This window comes from Anoplopoma fimbria, chromosome 15, assembly GCF_027596085.1.
Source record: "Anoplopoma fimbria isolate UVic2021 breed Golden Eagle Sablefish chromosome 15, Afim_UVic_2022, whole genome shotgun sequence".
Lineage (NCBI taxonomy): Eukaryota > Metazoa > Chordata > Actinopteri > Perciformes > Anoplopomatidae > Anoplopoma > Anoplopoma fimbria.
In genome coordinates, this window is record NC_072463.1 from 3,515,691 (window position 1) to 3,535,776 (window position 20,086).

A 20,086-nucleotide genomic window follows, 5' to 3' on the forward strand; every position below is an offset into this window, starting at 1 on the left:
AGGAAAACAATCTCATTTAGAAAACATGTATCAAATGTTGAGAAAATGTGTGTTTTCTTAAACGAGACACACATAATGAACACTTAATGATCTACAGCTGCAGCTTTACAAAGACAATGAACATGCTCCGTGTGGCAGGAGTTATGAATCATCTGGAGTCAATTAAAAAAGAAATAAGATAATACGAGTGAATAAGCTTTTAATGAATGACTTAGCTATTGAAGGATTATTTTGGATGCTGTTATTAATCCAAAACTGGTAGAAAAAATAAATAATTAGCCTTAAATCAGTCTTCATACGCAGGTAGACAGAACCTCTTTCCAATTTATGTTTATGAACCAACAAGACTTTAGGTATATCTCTTATATTTTGTTGTTTCATCAGGTGGCTGAACAGAAGTTTCATCAATCTTACTAACTGTAATATTAAGATTGTTGTGTTTTAAGAGGATAAGTTATAGAAGAAGAGACATGGCAGTTGTTATCAATGACATTTGCTATGTAATTTAGCTTAAATGTTCTCTTGTCTTTGTTGTTATTTCATGAATGAGAAAGTGAGAAATAAAGAAGAGAAATAAAAAATTCAAACTTCCTTCTGCATCTATTTCACCACGACTGTAGGTTTTTCTGCAAAACAAACTTATTTTTATCCCTTTTACTCGAATGTCGAAACACAGTATGTTTTTTATAAGGTCTGAGGACACACATTTTGTAAATATAGTGAGTTCAGGTGATCAACGTGGTGCAGGATTTCTGGGTTCTTTAACTCTAAGGGAACAAAAAAAAGGATTTTTATTAAATCACTTAGCTTTTAACAAAAATGTACTGAAAGACAAATAATTGAACCACAAAAAACATCAAATTACAAGATAATAAAACACAGTAATTAAAGGTCAGAGTGGTGTAAAAATCTGATAATTCTAAGAAACGTTAAATAAAGCTGCTGTTCTTAATTCTGATTATTTTATATATACAACAACTTTAGTAAGTGTGGACCAAATGGGACATGTTGCTTCATAGTATTCATGAAATGCATATCAACATCAGATGCAGCCACAGGGTCATGAATCTGCAAACAGACAAGAAACGGCATGTTTTTGTCGTGAAAAAGTGCAACAGATGAGGATTAATTCGAACAAATGCTGCTATTTGCAGATGCTAATGTTTTAAATAAACGTCTCTTTTTCTGCAGGGATAAAAAGAGTGAGATCATAGTAGTCTCACAGCGGGTATAAAGGGTGGGGGGATTGACATCAACAGCAGCGGTCACTGTGTCGGTTTGGAGGGCAGGTTGAAGGTTACGGAGAGCAAACAGTCCCTCGTAATCCTGACCTTCCCCTTTCTCCCCCAGCCAGGAGTTGACCGTGACAGTTAAGAACCGCTGTGACTCCTCGGGCACGTCTGGACCCTCAAAGTCGAGGGGAGGGAGACAGACGGGCCGGCCGTGAAGGATCATGGGAAATGCGCATCATGACGGGGATCAGAACAAGAGGAAGCGACACACATGCAGGGTTTGTGCATATTTGTGTTATATGTGTAAAATCTAGCTGAACAGTGAATGGACAGCTGGAAGCATTCAGGGATCCCAGAGCTTCACAGATCAGGTCATGTTTAAATATTTATTGTTTTAGGTCTCCACTAAGCTAAAGGCCCAGAAAAATATATAGCAGCTCCATTGATGTGTCTCCGAAAAGTCATCAGTTGTTGTTTCTCTGGCTCTGTCTCAGGGACAAGAAACATATTCACACTTTGTTTAAAGCTACATTTTTGCAATGATTCTACATCAGATGAACAATAAATACACCTCTGTTACATTTAACTGAAATGTCACAATAACATAAGTATTTAGACCCTTTGTTTAATACTTGAAGTTAAGCTCAGGTGCCTCTCATTCTTCTTGATAAGTTCAAGAAGTCTCTGCACTGGAGTCCACCTGTGATCAATTCAACTGATTGGTCATGATTTGGACACACGCACCTGTCTGTATGATGCCTCAGAGCTCAAAATGCACATCAGAGCAGAAAAACAGTGACAGGACTGTGAGGCACAGATCTGGGTTGATTAAATTGTTTTTACAGAAACAGTTGGATTCAATTTGTCTCCATACTTTGGTACTAAGTGCATCTTGTTGTGGTGTTTTTGGCATGCAGAGGTCATCTGTCAATCTAAACAGTCGTGACAGAACTGACATCTTTCCCTTTGATTTTCCTCTTAATAAACTTAAAGGCTCTGTAGGTGGCGCTCTATGCTTTGCCTATAAACTGCTGTAGGAATGAGTCCTAAAACATGGAAATGAGTCATCATCTTCTTTCAATGGGTTAAAAAAAGATGTGACAGATTGTTTATTATAGAAGACAGATGCTCATTTCCATCTTCATTCTTTTACTATTAGTTTCTACTCGAACATATTAACATTATTTAATGCTCCAAAAACTCTTTGTTGTTTCTCATACTGTCTGTATGAATTTACCTGTATTCACCCAAGCTGTTGCCTAGCAACGTAATTCTGTTGAAACGCTCCTTTTTAGAGCGTTTCAACAGGATTGCGTTGGATCCATGTTTACTTCCTGTCAGATAATGTGGTATATACACTGCAACTGGACATAAAATGTAAAAATGTTTAGTTTAAAAGCTGTGAAATGATCGATATATAGTATGGTTGTGCAACGTTCAGTGCACACAGTCTTTTCAAAATAAACTTCCATCTTCACAGGAAACAACTCATTTAGGTTCAGGCTACAAAACGACTTAGTTAGGTTTAGTAAAAGAGCTTCATTTGAGTTAAATCAGCTACAGAAGTGGTGATACTGAAGTACCGTGGCAAATAAATATTCTTGACTTACAAACGTTGAACTCCTGGGTTTACACTTCCTGGCTCATGATTACTTGGATTACATACAAATTGATTTTGTGGGATATCTGCATTCATTTTAGCTACGAACTCTGTATGAGAACAACCTGTTTTTGACATCACAACGAGCAGAAATCCTTACAACCTCTTTAAAGACACCGTTTTTAATACTAGCTGAGAGTATTTCTTCATGTATTGAGAGTTTTCATACTTTTATGGTATTAATAAAGCACTTTATGATTTAAAAAAGACACAAAAATCTCACTTTTTACAATATAGGACCTTTAAACTGTTGCTTAAGTCGTAAATAAATATTGTTCCCTGTATGCAAAGTGTCTCTCTCTCCACACACTCAGTCCTGAGGACGGTCACGCTGCTCTTCTGCCCTCATGACCTGCAGGGGGTCAACGAGAGCAGCTCTACAAATCCTGACTCTATAAAAGCACCGGGGAGAAGGTCCTCGTGGGAATTAACCCTACCCAGGCAACCCCAAACAGTAAATTACAGGGAGCTTACATGATTCCTGCGTTCCCCGGGGACATCAGACGGTCAGACGGGCTCTGTTAAACTCACCCCGCTCGCTCCACTTTAGATCTGCTTCTCTCTTTTGTTCCACTGTATTAGTTCAATCCCTGAAAGACCGCGGGGAGGCTGCTCGCTCTCCACACGCTTTCTTTCTCGTTTTGTTCATTAAGCTGTTTTAAAAGAATGACATCTTCTTTGGGTTTGTTGGTGACCACAGACTCACCTGATGGAATAAAGGTTTTGGTTGGTTTGTGGCTCATGTGGCTCAAAAAAACATACATTTTAAAGGGTAAAGGACAATTCGGATTAAATCAAGAATAGATGCAGATCCAAGGCTTTATTAATGTGTGTTGTTGTTGCTAAGATGTAAGATTCATGATGAAGTGTGCAAACTTGTTGACCACATCTACTTCTACTGCAGTTTCTATTTCCCACTTACTAAATTACAATTTGCCCACGGAACAAATGTGAACGTGTTGCATTTAGTTCTCAGTGTTTGAGAGAAAGCTGAGAACTTTGCTAGTCCAGAAAATGTTGCTTCCTTTTCTAATAAGATTATATTTTTTGTAACTTAACTGCATTTTTACCTATTTAGGCTGTTGTTGGTCTGAAATTGACTTCCTCCTCAAAACTAGTGCCAAAAAGGAAGTCTAGGAAAATGTCTTTAGCTGAACATTTCTAAATTTGAACTTATGTTCATGTTTTCCAGGCTATTAGGAAAACAAAAAACACCTTAAAAGTAAATCATCAACCGACATTTTTCTTTATGTGCACAAAGGTTTTAGGGTCAATTTTGTTCCTCCAGCCTGCACAGAATGTAAATATTTATAATTTCATTTTTGTGGTGTTTTTAGGTGTTTTGTAACAAAAACATCGCACCAACAAACACAACAAAATACATCTTCAAATGACACTTTTTTTGGACATGTTTTGGGTGTTTCCATCATACCAATTGCAGTTTATTATTACTTCTTATGTCTCGGTACACTTTACGTATGATTAAAAGCATATGTTGTTTCTCCACAATGTACAAAATGTGAATATGTACGTATTTAAACGTCTTTTAGGTATGAAAAGGTCAAACATATTCCCATTTATGTTATTTTCCTGTCTGCTTGAGTACATACAACCTGTTTATGTTCCATGAAACAACACAGACGAAGGTACAGTTCTGTCAACAAGCACTCAACATCAGATATAAGACATGAGCTTATATCTTAAATACAGTGAGATATTTGGCTGCTCACTGCTGACGTGAAAAGGCCGGATGGTTTGTGTCGACTCGTGGGACAATAGCTGGAACGTCTGAGTGTGTTTTCCTCAGCTCTTCACTGGGAGGAGCCCCGCTGGGAGCAGATTAGCCTCTTCATGGGGGATGTGACGCCCAGAGAGGAAGTATCAGAGGAGGACAAACACAAGGACAAACCATCGGGCCGTCACTTAATATTCACAACAGACGAGCAGACAGCAGGAGAGGGCTTCCTCTGAGCTGGAGACGGAGATTTCAATATCTTCTCTTTCTTTGTTTCCCCCACATTTTGATCTCTATTTGCTGCTGCTGAGGTGATCGATGGTCGTCTGTGGAGGCAGACATGTTTTTAGTCACAGCAAAGGAGGGGAAGGGAATGAAAATAAAGACGGGGTTTATATAGCACAAAGGGACATCTTTGTATTATTTCATGGTTACAGGAGTAGAAACTATAACAGGACGTAAAATATCTAGTAGGTTTTCACACACGAGGAATTTGACTTTGGATTTTGGTGCTTAATAGTCACAATAAACACAGTAAGAGATGAGAAAAAAACACATATTAACAAAAGTCAAGAATCATAAATAGAAAATAGAAACCTACAATAAATGAAAAAAGTACAGTATTTGTGCAATAATAAATAAATTGAATAAATAAATTGAATAAATAAAAAATCAAGTACATACAGAAGTGAGAGACCCAGTCCCCAATAAGATAAAATAAATACTATATCCAAATAAGCTTTTATAAACGTCATAATGGATGTTATCTTTATCGTCACATCTTTCAAATCTAGAGCTTTTATTATTTTCAAAATGCCTCAGAATGTATCCGGAGACTTAAATCTGAGAATATTAACATAAAGGGCACATTTTGATATGTTTGGATTATACACAAAAGAACCACAAACCAGGAGTCAAAGAGACGAGCTGAACCTAAACATCCACCGCCTCTGACCCAGGATGTCTAAAACACATTCCCATATTCAGGAAGGGAAAGGTCCCACTTGTTTCTATTACTTTGAGTTCATCATTTTTTGTTCAAAAGTAATTGCCAGTATTTTATTTTCAGAAAAACTTTATCATGAAAACAATCTTAATATACATCCAACTTCCTGTAAAATAACCAAAATGGAAAAGTCAAGGATTTATTGGATATTTGATGTTTTTTTAATTTTTTTTAAAGGAAAGTAAATTTGGAACAAGAAAAGCGACTTGTTCAATATTCAGAAAAGTAAAAAAAAAAAGCAATAAAATGCATATTTTTGAATTCATCAAAAGGTATTTTATCACTTTACTTTATTAAAATGAAAGTTGAGAAAATAAAGATCTAAAGAGGTGGACTTCATGACCAACAGATGGCGTCAAATACAAACTTATTGAGATTGAACTGATTGTTTCTTCCTCACATTTTATTAGATCATCACTTTAGATACTGACTATAGTGAAACTGTATTATTATTATGGGAAATTAACTAATGAAATTTTTCACTTAAGTATAATTTTGAAAAACTTTACTTGAGTATTTCCATTTATACTTTATACTTCCACTATATTCCATCTCAGGGGTAAATATTGTGCTTTTTCTTCACAGTATTGCTACTTTAAAAACATCTGAATACCTCTACCTTTGATATTATAGTAGAAAATGATTACATATAGTATTTTTCGTGTGTATGACTGTGAAGGCCCCTCGTTGATGGGTGATTGACAGCTGTGGGGTCAGTGCTCGGCTCTTTCCCACGTGGCCCCTCAGCCGCAGTTTAGCAGATAATTAAAATATAAACCGGACAAAGACCTCTAAGTCTGTGGTTAAGCGGTACAAAGGCAGAGCCCGCATCCCCAGAGCCGGAAAACCGACACCGCATTATGCAGCCCGCAGAAACACACGCAGATCCCCGCAGCTGTTCACCGCACAGTCTGCGGGACACAAACCGCGTTCAGGGGCTGTCGGAAACCAGAGAGTCCCTCACAATCACAATCACAAGTATGTGAACACAAAAAGGGATTTGACTCCGGATCAATGTACTTACATACTATATATATATATATATATATATATATATATACTTTATAATATATTTATATATATATTATATAATATTTATACTTTATACTATATAGGCTGATAAACTCACCTCTTCTTTAAGAAGTACTTTCCCTGAGCCTTCCACATAGCACTTATTGTATCATATTAGTTTGTTGCACTTATTGTATTCATATTAGTTATTCATATTAGTTATATATATATATATATAAAAGTGAAACCCCTTTCCATTTGTAAGACTGGCACATTAGTGAAGTATGAGATTTACATTATACTGCTCTTTTAATAAATATCAACATACAAAAAGTGAAAAGTGCTTTATACCAAAAAAAACAGGAGAAAGTGCAAATAGAAGTATCTTCCAAAACCCTGAGCCTTCCACTTAGCAAATCTGTTCTTTAAGTAAACATATATGAGATTTACATATATATATATATAGAAATCTTCCAAAACGCCCTATCTGTTCTTTAAGTAAACATATATAAACATATATATATATATATATATATATATATATATATATATTATAAATCGCAGGCTGAAAACTCACCTCTTCAAGAAGTACTACCCTGAGCCTTCCACTTAGCACTTATTGTATTCATATTAGTTTGTTGCACTTATTGTATTCATATTAGTTTGTTGCACTTATTGTATTTGTATTAGTTTGTTTCAATTATTGTATTTGTATTAGTCTGTTGCACATATTGTATTAGTCTGTTGCACTTATTGCATTCGTATTAGTTTGTTGCACTTATTGTATTTGTATTAGTTTGTTGCACTTATTGTTTGTTTCTGTACTTTTGCTCTGGTTTATGCTTTTAGATGCTTGTTTAAGAAAGGAGATGCACTTATGACTTCTGGTGACTAGTAGTTCTCTTGAATACCTATGTTGAATACACTTATTGTAAGTCGCTTTGGATAAAAGCGTCTGCTAAATGACTGTAATGTAATGTAATGTAATCATATCTTGGAAAAATGCTTTTTCAACAGTATTTCATACCGTATGTATTTTCTTTTTGTATTCGTTATAGTATTGTGATTTTTTTTTAATATCATATAGGTGGAGGCTTCAAATAAGCCCAGTGGGCTTTCTGCCTCTTCCTGCACTGTAATATCATTTATCAATGTATGTTTTTTATATTTTTCAATTGTGCAAATAAACTAAACTAAACTAAACTAAACTATACAGATTTATTCACAGGAAGCTAGGCAACCAAAAATAGGTGTTTAAATATATAAAAGAAAATAACAATGAACAGCAACACAATGTCTAATATAAAGGTCTAGTGTTCTTTAGGTGTACACAAATATAAAAAGTGCAGATTTATAAAAATTGAACGGTGAAAATAGCCTTTTATTTAACTTTATACACAAGTAATGGGTGGTCAGGGACCGCTTGTATTGCCTTTATGTCTATAAACAGTGTTCAGGATCTATAGATGGATGATATGTATGATCAATAATGAATCATGTTTACATTACTTTGGAAAAATGAACCCTGAGGATGATGAGATTTCTTGTTCTCGGTTTTATCTGATTAATTTAATTCTTACTTTATCTATAAATCTAAATGACACGATAAGATAAGATTTAGCCAGAGGCTATATTAAATTGTTTTGGCAACGCAACAACAAAAATAAGTACAAATAAACAAATCAATAGATAAATGGAATAGAAAAAAGGAAAATTAATAGAAATTAAAATAGAAACCATACAAGAGCAATAAACGTCAACTAAAAAGTTGTCGGTGAAACATTGAGCAGATATGTTTTATATAATGTTTAGATGATATGTTGATAAAATAGTTGAATTGTAATACAGGCAGCTCACTAATGTGATGCAGTGTCTCCTTACAGGTGACGTTTGCCAGTCAAATATATTTGTAGTCACTCGTGTGCATGCATCTCTAAGGTATTCCTGTAAAGGTTAAAATGTGGTTAGTATGCAATACAGTGATATTTGGAAAATAACATTTTTTACAACCTGCAACTCATGCACATTTATTCTCCTTGTACTCTCTGCTGCTTCTGAAAGTTACTACAAACTTAACATCCAAAGTTTCCTCTCATTGCATCCAAAATCATCTTGGAAGTTGCAGCTTTAAAAATTGACTGAGTGCACCTGAACGCAGCATTTCTCTGCTGCTCTGTGGTACTACATGGCTTTTGGCAGTGAATTAATCTCCTGTTCTGTTTATAAAGGATAACACTCCTCTACCTTCACACAACGAAACACACAGAGCTGATCTGAATGTCACAGATCTGTTCACAAATTTAAATACAGTTTAATATTTAAATAATCCTCAAACCTTCTATTCTGACATTTCATACTGAATAAAAAACCTCATGATTGTCCTGGATAAAAATACCTGTAATCACATAAACATGCATTATAACACTCCTTAAAATGTATTAAAAATGATGTTATGCCAAAGATCAAAGAAAACTGTGTTTGCTGTTCACCAACTGACAAACATTTACACATTCAACACTCAGCTGCCTTTATTTTGACAGCCAAAAGCTCTTCCTGTGTCCCTGATTGATCAAGTAGTCTTCAGACTGGAGGTTGAAATAATCAATCGGCAGATGAACAGCATTATCATCCCAGAGGACAAAATATAGACAACATGAAGCTTGAAGGTGAGGATGGTCAAGTGTTTGGGTTATTCACAAATCTGTATTTTTACTAAAGGTAAGAATAATGTTTATGCAGAGTTTTAAACTTGAATGTACAGCTGCAAAATCAGCTGCAAGTCAACTTTATACATACAGCCCAATAACACAAATTTGCCTGAAGGTGCTATACAATCTGTACAGCACGAGATACACTCTGTCCTTAGACCCACGGTTTTGAAAAGGAAAAACTCTCCAAAAAAACCTTAAACACGTGAAATTAATAAATCCGAGCTTGGGCTGCTGATATGTCATTGAGTTGGCCGTGTGAAAAAAAACACACACTTTCTCTCCATGATCTCCTGTTCAGTCCGGATAAAAACTCATTACAGTCCTGCAGATACCTGATCTCTTCCACACAGTCTAAACATTTGGATTTACATAAAGCCCAGTAACACCAGTATCACCAGTACTCAATGCCCGGTAACAGCTGCTGCTCACCAGCAGAGTGACATGACAGACAGGAGGATCTGCAATCACACTGCGTTTTACTGACAGTGGCGTCTGTTGGTTTCATACCAATGAGGGAAAATGTGAACATTCGTGTCTGCAGGACTGTGAATTCAATTTGGGACCAACAGGTGCATAAAAATAGGAACCCCTTCAAAGATGTACAGCAGTTTACAGAAAGGAGACAAAGACATTTGTTGTGTAAGATTGAAATGGGAACTAGAATTGAACACTGAACTGTCAAAGAGTGGTTGTCATTCCATGTGTAGAACATAAAAAACATCCGCTAGCTCTAAAAGATGGAGGGAATGGGAATAATTTAATCCGCTTTTTAATCACACCCCACATAAAAAATAAAGAATTGGGTAAACAGCAGCAATGCTGGACACAGTGTGGGCAAATTAAAGCCCACCCCTCATATATTTTCTGGTCATGTATTAAAATACAAATATTCTGGTACAGGGTTGTTCAGACTCTTCAGGAGATCTTATGCTACAAGATCCCCAGAGACCCATGGATTCTGAACCTGGGATCGATACCCCGTGAATTAATAAATAAATTAAAAAGGCCATCACAAGGAGATGTTGAAATGTGACCCTCCAGGATCAGGCCAGTGGCAGGACATTGAAGAGGAAATATACTTCATGGAAAAAACTGACTCTTTATTTTAGGACTAAAGCAAGAACCCATGAACAACACTGAGGGAAAATGGACTGATTATAAGAAAAAAGATGAGTAGTGTTTTTTCAGCAGGTCTGAAAAGTAAGAATCAAAGATTATAAAAAGAGAGAAGTGCCCCCAACTTTTTCTAGTATCATTTTAATACTTGTCATCCATGCTGTGTTGCTGTGGATTTTGTTCTGTGTATTAGAAACTGACAGATAAATAAATAATATCCAAATTAGGACCACCAATGATGAAGTGTAGCAATTTAGTTTGCTTTCACCCAATTGTCCCCTCTGGTAGACAATAAAGTTTTGTTCTATTCTAAAATACTAAATTCTTTTTCATGATTAGTATCAGTTAATATCAATGTTGACACCGATAATAAACCACCTGATGCAAAAAGACCATGAATACGTAAGTCTTCCTGTCTTTTAATCACTTATTGCAGAGTTTAAACACGTCAACACGTGTTGACATATTGTGATGTTAGATGTTTACAGGCATCCGCAGCTGTTTTTAGGCCCCGAGAATCAGGGTCACGTATACGAGTACAGGAGCGTTTCATTACGTTCATCTGGGGTGAGAAAGTGAGCCCTGATTTGGTTTCTAATTGCCCAGTTTAAACTCTAAGTAGGCCATTTGCACTGCGGTGCTTGAACTGGATCCATCTCAGGGCCTCGTCTATATCTGTTGCTCATTGAGTGAGTGTGTGTGTGTGTGTGTGTGTGTATGTGTGTGTGTGCGGCAGCTGCTGGCCCTTATTGTCTGCTAAAGTGTGTGTGTTTATGTGTGTGTGTGTATCCGTATTACATGTGGATTAGCTGTGGTTATGTATCAGCTGTTCTGATATGAATCTGCGAGCCTGATGAGGGGATGATTGGCAGCTCGGCTCCCAGAATAGACGAGGAATCTGCCTTTGATGAGGCCCCCGAGCTCTTCGCGAGGCTTTCTAACGGCATCTCTGTGTCGTCTTCATGATTGGCGGGGATAATATCTTAAATAGACAGATTAGTTTGTGAAAAAAAATATTGCTAAACATTTCAGCCCCTCATTTGGAGCCTGTTAGATGCCTTTATGGCTCTCAGGTTCTGTCTCTCCAGTGATTAGAGGACGTCGAGGGATGTTCAGCGGCTTTAAAACCTCACGTTGGTCTGCATTAGGAAATAAAGGGCGGTTTGACACTTTATCATTTCACAAAACACAACAACATTTCACAAAACACAACAACATTTCACAAAACACAACATTGTCGAAAACTATCACAAAATCCAACATCTCACAAGACAAAACTTTCCCAAAACACAAAATTTCCCAAAACACAAAATTTCCCAAAACACAACATTTCACTAAACACTAGTTTTCACAAAACTTTTCCCCAACACAAAAACATTTCACAAAATATCACAAAACACAACAACTTTTCACAACACACGGCTTAAGAAGCTGACACACATAAGTAAACATATTATATGATTATATTATAAGAAATGAAACTAAATTGTATTATTTACAAACCAGGACATTCACAATGTTTTTATCTTTTAATGATTTGATTTCACTTTCTAATAAGACATAACGTCTGCAGTTACATCTTAGGTCATTTCAACTGCTGTAAAACATAATTAAAACTTTTAACATTAATGAAACTTGTTAAGATGCTTCTTTTCACAACTTTCTGTCAAATTATGATCATGGTGATTAAACTAGCACATTAGCTTCATAACTTTGACAGGAAACTGGATTCTGTGTTTCATCTGGTCCGTTGCAGTTAGACTGGGCTGTTTTACCAAATTTGACATCATTTTTAACTTTATAACTTTTTAATTTAATTGTTATACGTCCTAAATTGCATGCAGACATTAATTGATCATGAGAACTGGTTATTTGCAGCCCTGAAGAGAATAATGTCCACATAGAAGTCAAACTTATAACTGTTGTTGCCTTTGACGCCCAACAGAGGGCGCTGTTTGCCTCATCTGGTATCTGTGCTACTCAAGTTCACTGTTTCTGACTGCAAACTGGAAAGCTTGTCTTAACAGAAATTGGGAATGCAGCAGGTTAATAAAGATGAAGAAGATTTTAAAAAACAACAAACTTGATATAATCTGGGCATAACACTTTCAAATGTCCATCAAGTCTCTCAACTGTGTGGGAAAAACCTGAGCAAGCCCTCGATTCATGCAAAGCGTGTCAACCATTCTTGCACATTCACAGCGTATTTGCTGTACTTAAGTATCAAAAGTAATTTTCTGATATTAAATGTACTTAAGTATTGAAAGTAAAAGTTAAAGAATAGGGTCAGAATTTTGATTTGCATGGATACAGCACAGGGATTTGTAGGAGGTAATCAAGGTCACAACCAGGATTTTTCAAGATATTACAGTTTTGACGCACTGAAAACTACACTAAATACACTGTTTAGAATCTACCACATTTTCCTTCCAACCCAACTGGCAGTCAGTCGGAGTATAAGGTAAAAACACCACATTAAGATATATTTGCTAAAGCTGTTTGATGCAAAAATGGACTTAAAAATCATGACGGCTGCATGCTGCGCTCAGATATCTGGACTTCTACCAACCAAACCTGCTTCATCTCTCTGCCAAAATCACCTTTCCACAGAGAAAACTCCATCTTGGCAGCGCTCAAATATTTCGGTTGACTCTTCCAAGTCACAGAAACTCAGTTTAGACCATTTATCAGAGAGATTCTCCCTCGACATTTGATTACTTTTTTGTTTTGTTTATTTTTTTATTTAGAGAAATCACAACCTTTGCTTTGACACCAGCTTCGACTCTCAAACTTCATTAGAGCTTCACTGAAATTAACTTCCAATGAAACATCATGGTCAGATTCCTGGTATTTGAAATATTGTTTGACCACAGGGGACAAATAAAACTTTAAAGAGACGATAAACTGGACATGTGTGATTCAGATCAGCATTTTATACTATGATCATAAAGTTCTCTCGTAAAAACTCTTATATTGGTGTTTTCTCTCTCTTTGTGCTGCAGATATTAAATACCTGTGAGAGGACAGAAAAGCTTCAGTATTTGTGAAGGTTTGTAGAAAGAAAGAAAAAATGAGGGAATGGGGAGGAGGAGTTTAACTCTCCCTGCACTTCAGATTTTGAGGATAAAAAGGATTGTGAAGTGCCTCCTTTTCTTTGGTTGCCACTTCAGAGAACAGTCTGTTTACTTGGTCTTTACCTGAGTGGAAAATCTCAAGTGCTTCTGTCAAAATACCCTCAAAGAAAGTAAATTCCTGCAGCACAAACTGGTCCATAACTTATAATTCATAGGTGGGCGCCAGTAGTCCACATGCTTCTTTGAGCATGGGACTGTCTTCACCTGCTTTACTGGAGGAGAAGGCTTTTATGACTATGTGTGAACTGTTTGATGTAGTTACAACTACATAAACAGCCCATGATGAACCATTAAAAATCAAGTAAAATCCTTATATGGGCACAACATTGTGGTCAAAGCCTAAATACAGTTAACCTGTATTTAAGCCTAGTTACAACATTTTTTTTTTACATAACTATCTACTTTTTTATACACATACTCATGAAACAAATTCTGTTAAGCAAAATGTCACAGTCGCCTTGTAGTTTGATCCAATTTGCAGATTTTAGTGCAGTTTCCACTGCTGCCTACATAAAGTTGGACATTGGCACAAACACCAAACCTTTAACAAGCACAGCACTTGTGTTTTAGATAATGAAGTATTTTAACAAGTCCTATGGACGTCGAGTCACAATGTAACATTATTTTGAACTTTTGCCAACATGATAACATCATCATAGGGGAATATTTATTATGAGGAAAACTTGATTTAAACTGGTGTATCCAAAATAAACAAATCTGTGATGAATTGTCATGTCTGATGCGAGGAACCACGGACAGAGGATGACGTATGCTGTCCAGATTGAAAAGCCCTCTGAGGCAAATTTGGGGGTTTGTGATATTGGGCTAAATAAAATAAAATTGAATAATTTCAAAGGTTCTTACTGGTTTTCACCCATACTGGAAAATAGGATGTGGCTCTAATGCTAAACACTAAATTAAGACATTATTTCCAAATAAAAATAAAAATATTGGGCTTGATCTCTTATCTATTTTATTTAGTTTAGTTTTTGATAAACGGTTATGCAGGGATACATTCTTGCAGTCATTGTAAAAAAGTATAGATAACACACACTTGTGTGACCCCTGCATTGCTGTGTTTGACCTCTAACAGCTGTCCAGATATAACTACAGCTATCATATAGATGTAGTAAAGTAAACAGTCTCTGAAATGTGGCAGAGTATAAGCATAAAGTAGCATAACACTGAAATAATCAAGTAAAGTATACTTCAAAATTGCTTTAAAGTATTTACTTGTAATTGAGTACACATTTTCCCACTTACTGTCCACCATTTATTTAGCTACTGGAAATCAGTTTGGTAGGAAGAACTTTTAAAAAAGCTTAAAGTTCAGCATTTAGTTAAATATTTGCTGTCTGGTGGAGAAATAGCTGAGAGGATCAATACCACTATCATATTAGTCTGATACATATAAAGCTAAGCTAACGTCATCTTCCCAGTTTACGTCAACACAACATACATACATACATAAACATACGTCAGATGTGTTGACCATATTTCACTCTTCATACATGAGCAAGCTAACATCCGTGTTGTCACTTAAGCTAGCTTGTTCAGTTAGCTTCATTATACAATACAGTTGGAAGTTAGTAGGTATTAATAGTTAACCAACAACCGGCCTAATGTCTAAATAACTAATTTATGTGGTGCAACTTTTTGGTTTAGCGATCTGTGAATAAACATGTACCTTACATTTAGGCCTAATTTGATTTTAGCATAAACTTAACAATAGATCACGTCTCAAAATACAATCAATCAAGCTTTTTAATTAATGTTAAAGTTTTGGGTTTTCAGTTCCAATGTCTTATCTTAATCTTTATTTCAGTCTTATTTTAAATCTTATTTTACTGTGACGTATGTTACGCTATTTTATTTTTGCATACTTAAATACAGATGCTTAATGAATGTAGCATTGTATTTAGCGCTCCACAACACTGCTGAAGTGCCTTTGGGCAAAATGGTAGACCTCAAACTGCTCTTGTGCTGTAGGCTTTGCACATTCACATCTTCTGCAGGAAGGATACAAATCTCATAAGTGTGTGTGTAAATTAACCAGTTAAGCAGTTCTAACCTAGATTAATGACCCCTTTAACATGTCAGTCAATATGACGCTCAGTGAGGGCCGTCCACTTTCCTGGGGTCAAGCAGCAGCAAATTCTTATTGATTTTTTTCACATGTTGGCCATGCACAGTCCTGCACTACATCCCCAGCACTAGCAGGCGACATTAACAGGCCCAGTCCTCCCATCAGTCACTCTCAGCGCAGATGTTACCTCACACGCCCCGGGGTCGTATGAGGCCTTTCACAGCAGCATGTCAAGTAAGTTCAGGCAGACTGAAGGAGGCAAGTCGACTGGGAACAAATTCCTCTTCACAATGACAGCTAGAAGGAGGCAAACGGGACAAAAATAAAACAAGGGCAGGGGGAAAGACTGCTAGCGTGCAAAATATAGATGAAACCAGAATTTAAAATAGCTTTATAAATGACACAAGCACAAGGATAAGCATTTAAAACACAAGGCAGAGAGAAACAGTTGCATCTGTTCTTTTCCATGAAAGGCAACGTTGACTTAACTCCACACATAAGGGATTTTTTTGTTGAGAAAACGCTACAATATTTTTCTAATATAGTAAAACCAGAAGGAAAAAACACTGACAGGATATCAGCCTGGTATATGTCAGGTGTGGGTGACTTAATGTCACGACCTTAGGTGCTTTGGTTTGGAAAATCCTTTCTGCGGTGCTGACGTAGAAAATGGTACCAATGATTATCATAGCAGGCTTCACAGATTCCCCTTAACCCCCGCTGAACCATATCGCCCATAATCATGATATAATAATATTAAAATACTATGTGTAGAGCACTTTCTACAGAGCTTCACAAAGAATGACAAGAGTTAGAGGCTATATGTTATCACAGCGGAGCTAATATCAGCATGCTAATAGTTGACTTTGTTAGCATGTTAACGTTTGTTCATTAGCACTATAAACACTACAACTGGCGCTAATGGAAGTGTTGTTCAAACTATAGATAATATCTACGAGCATATTAAAAGATCCGAGATATGGATTTATAACTTTTCATTAGACAAAAACTGATAAATAGACTGATCAGACAAATTCAAATAGATTACTGCACAGATTTCAGATAAAACTGTGTGAATATAAAACATTGCATGGCTTTAAAAAGTTGTAATAGTCTCTGTTTCTTCTTCGGCTATCCAAATAAAGAAAGCTTCATTTGGATCACAATTCATCCTCATCTGTCATCAGTGGTCACTCAGAAAAAAAGTTTTCCTGCAGAGGCAATGCAACTGCTGATGAAGACCATGTGATACAGTCGAAAGCAAGCAAGTGGACCTTGAGTTGAGCTTGCTTTGTCGAGGATGAACATTTATGCTTCACTCTGAAGCCCGCATGGAAAAAAGAAGTCTTTAAAGTGCAGCTACTCAGTGTGTCAACAGATATGTCGACATTCACTGACAATAATAGATCATGTGGTTGAAAGCTCTGGGAAAAGCGAGAAAGTGGACCCAGAGTTGCAATTGTTTTGTCAAATGAAACTCCCAATTTTCGACCCATTTCCTCCTTACAGTCTAGGTTTTTCTTTTTTTAAATATATAGGCCACAGTATACACATGTCTCCTTTGCAAAGTATGTAAACTTTAGCTAAAAATATAGATACAGGTTTCACACTCTGTCAGCTTCCAATCACATGATATATTATATGTTATATTATTGTGTTTGTTGTTCGCTGCTGCTGGCTGGCTGAGGGCTACCAAACGGAATTTCGTTGTATCACTACAATGACAATAAAGACCTCTTTATCTTATCTTTTGTATCTTTATATGAATATGATTATGAATCAGCAACTAGTTTAATCAATCAATGACCCTTGGTATAATTCTGTTGTTGGTTAAATTAAGTTTTTTGATGTTTTATTGATTACCAATTAAATAAATCATTATGTACCGCACTTCATAAGATGTTCAATACTTTTTAACTTGTCGTATAAGCCTGTAGGACTTATTTAAGCCTACATATGTCACAACATATTGGCTTTATGGAATCTAACTTGGCTTTCATGTGTAATTTAAATGAATATTATTGCAGCTTGTAGTACACAGGTCTTCATCAGAGTGTCTGCTGCCAGGTAGAGATGGTTTTACATTCTTAGTGGTAGTAGTGGACTTCATTTGGTTGAAATATAACCCCCCCCCCCACACATTCCAGCGTGTGTTGCAATCTCTCTCTGTGCATGCAGTGCGTGTGTGTCAAATATTAATAATAAAGGAAATTGAATATCTTTGGTGTTTTGACTAAACAAGACCCTTGATATCTATCGCCTTGTTTGTGGGGTTCTGTAGTGGGTATAATTCATAGTTTTCTGGTGTTTTATTGATTACCAATTAAATAAATCATTATGCACCGCACTTCATAAGATATTCAATACTTTTTAAAATGTTGTGTAAGCCTGTATGACTTATGTTAGCCAACATATTGGCTTTATGGAATCTCTCTTGGCTTTCATGTGTAATTTAAATGAATATTATTGCAGCTTGTAGTGTCTGCTGTGGATTTCTGTTGTTGGTTAAATTAATGTTTTTTTGATGTTTTATTGATTACCAATGAAACTTCATAAGATGTAACTTGTCGTGTAAGCCTGTAGGACTTATGTAAGCCTACATATGTCACTCTATATTGGCTTTATGGAATCTAACTTGGCTTTCATGTGTAATTTAAATGAGTATTATTGCAGCTTGTAGTGTCTGCAGCCAGGTAGAGGCGAGTTTTCCATTCTCAGAGAGGAGTGGACTTCATTTGGTTGAAATATAACCCCCCCCGCACATTCCAGCGTGTGTTGTAGTCTCTCTCTGTGCGTGTGTGTCAAATATTCTCGGGTTTCAACTTATTAAAGAGGAGAATTTCATGCTTTTCTTGTCTTAATAATATAGGAAATTGAATATCTTTGGTGTTTTGACTAAACAAGACCCTTGATATCTATCGCCTTGTTTGTGGGGTTCTGTAGTGGGTATAATTCATAGTTTTCTGGTGTTTTATTGATTACCAATTAAATAAATCATTATGCACCGCACTTCATAAGATATTCAATACTTTTTAAAATGTTGTGTAAGCCTGTATGACTTATGTAAGCCTACATATGAATTTTCAAGCCATTTCCTCCTTACTGTCTAGCTTTATATATATATATATATATATGTATATATATATATATATATATATATATATATATATAGGCCACAGTATAAATATGTCTCCTTTGCAAAGTATGTAAACTTAAAAAAGTACAATTAAAGGTACAGGTTTCACACTGTCAGCTTTCAACCACATGATCCATTTTTATTACTATAATATGAATCAGCAACTAGTTTAATCAATCAATTAATCATGTAAATCAGTTTTCACACAATAATGTTCAATATTCTTATTCTTATTAAAGTGGAGAATTTCAGGCTTTTCTTGTCTTAATATACCCTTGATATCTATTGCCTTGGTTGTGGATTTCTGTTGTTGGTTAAATTAATGTTTTTTTTATGTTTTATTGATTACCAATGAAATAAATCATTATGTACTGCACTTCATAAGATGTAAATTGTCGTGTAAGCCTGTAGGACTTATGTAAGCCAACATATTGGCTTTATGGAATCTAACTTGGCTTTCATGTGTAATATTATTGCAGCTTATAGTGTCTGCTGTGGATTTCTGTTGTTGGTTAAATTAATGTTTTTTTGATGTTTTATTGATTACCAATGAAATAAATCATTATGTACTGCACTTCATAAGATGTTCAATACTTTTTAACTTGTCGTGTAAGCCTGTAGGACTTATGTAAGCCAACATATGTCACAATATATTGGCTTTATGGAATCTCTCTTGGCTTTCATGTGTAATTTAAATGAATATTATTGCAGCTTGTAGTGTCTGCTGTAGATGTGGATTTCTATTGTTGGTTAAATTAATGTCCTTTTTATGTTTTATTGATTACCAATGAAACTTCATAAGATGTAAAATGTTGTGTAAGCCTGTATGACTTATGTAAGCCTACATATGTCACAATATATGGGCTTCAGCCAATCTAACTTGGCTTTCATGTGTAATTTAAATGAATATTATTGCAGCTTTTAGTGTCTGCTGTTGGTTAAATTAATGTTTTTTTGATGTTTTATTGATTACCAATGAAATAAATCATTATGTACCGCACTTCATAAGATGTTCAATACTTTTTAACTTGTCGTGTAAGCCTGTATGACTTATGTAAGCCAACATATGTCACTATATATGGGCTTCAGCCAATCTCTCTTGGCTTTCATGTATAATTTAAATGAATATTAAATGAAACTTCATAAGATGTAAATTGTTGTGTAAGCCTGTAGGACTTATGTAAGCCAACATATTGGCTTTATGGAATCTCTTGGCTTTCATGTATAATTTAAATGAATATTATTGCAGCTTATAGTGT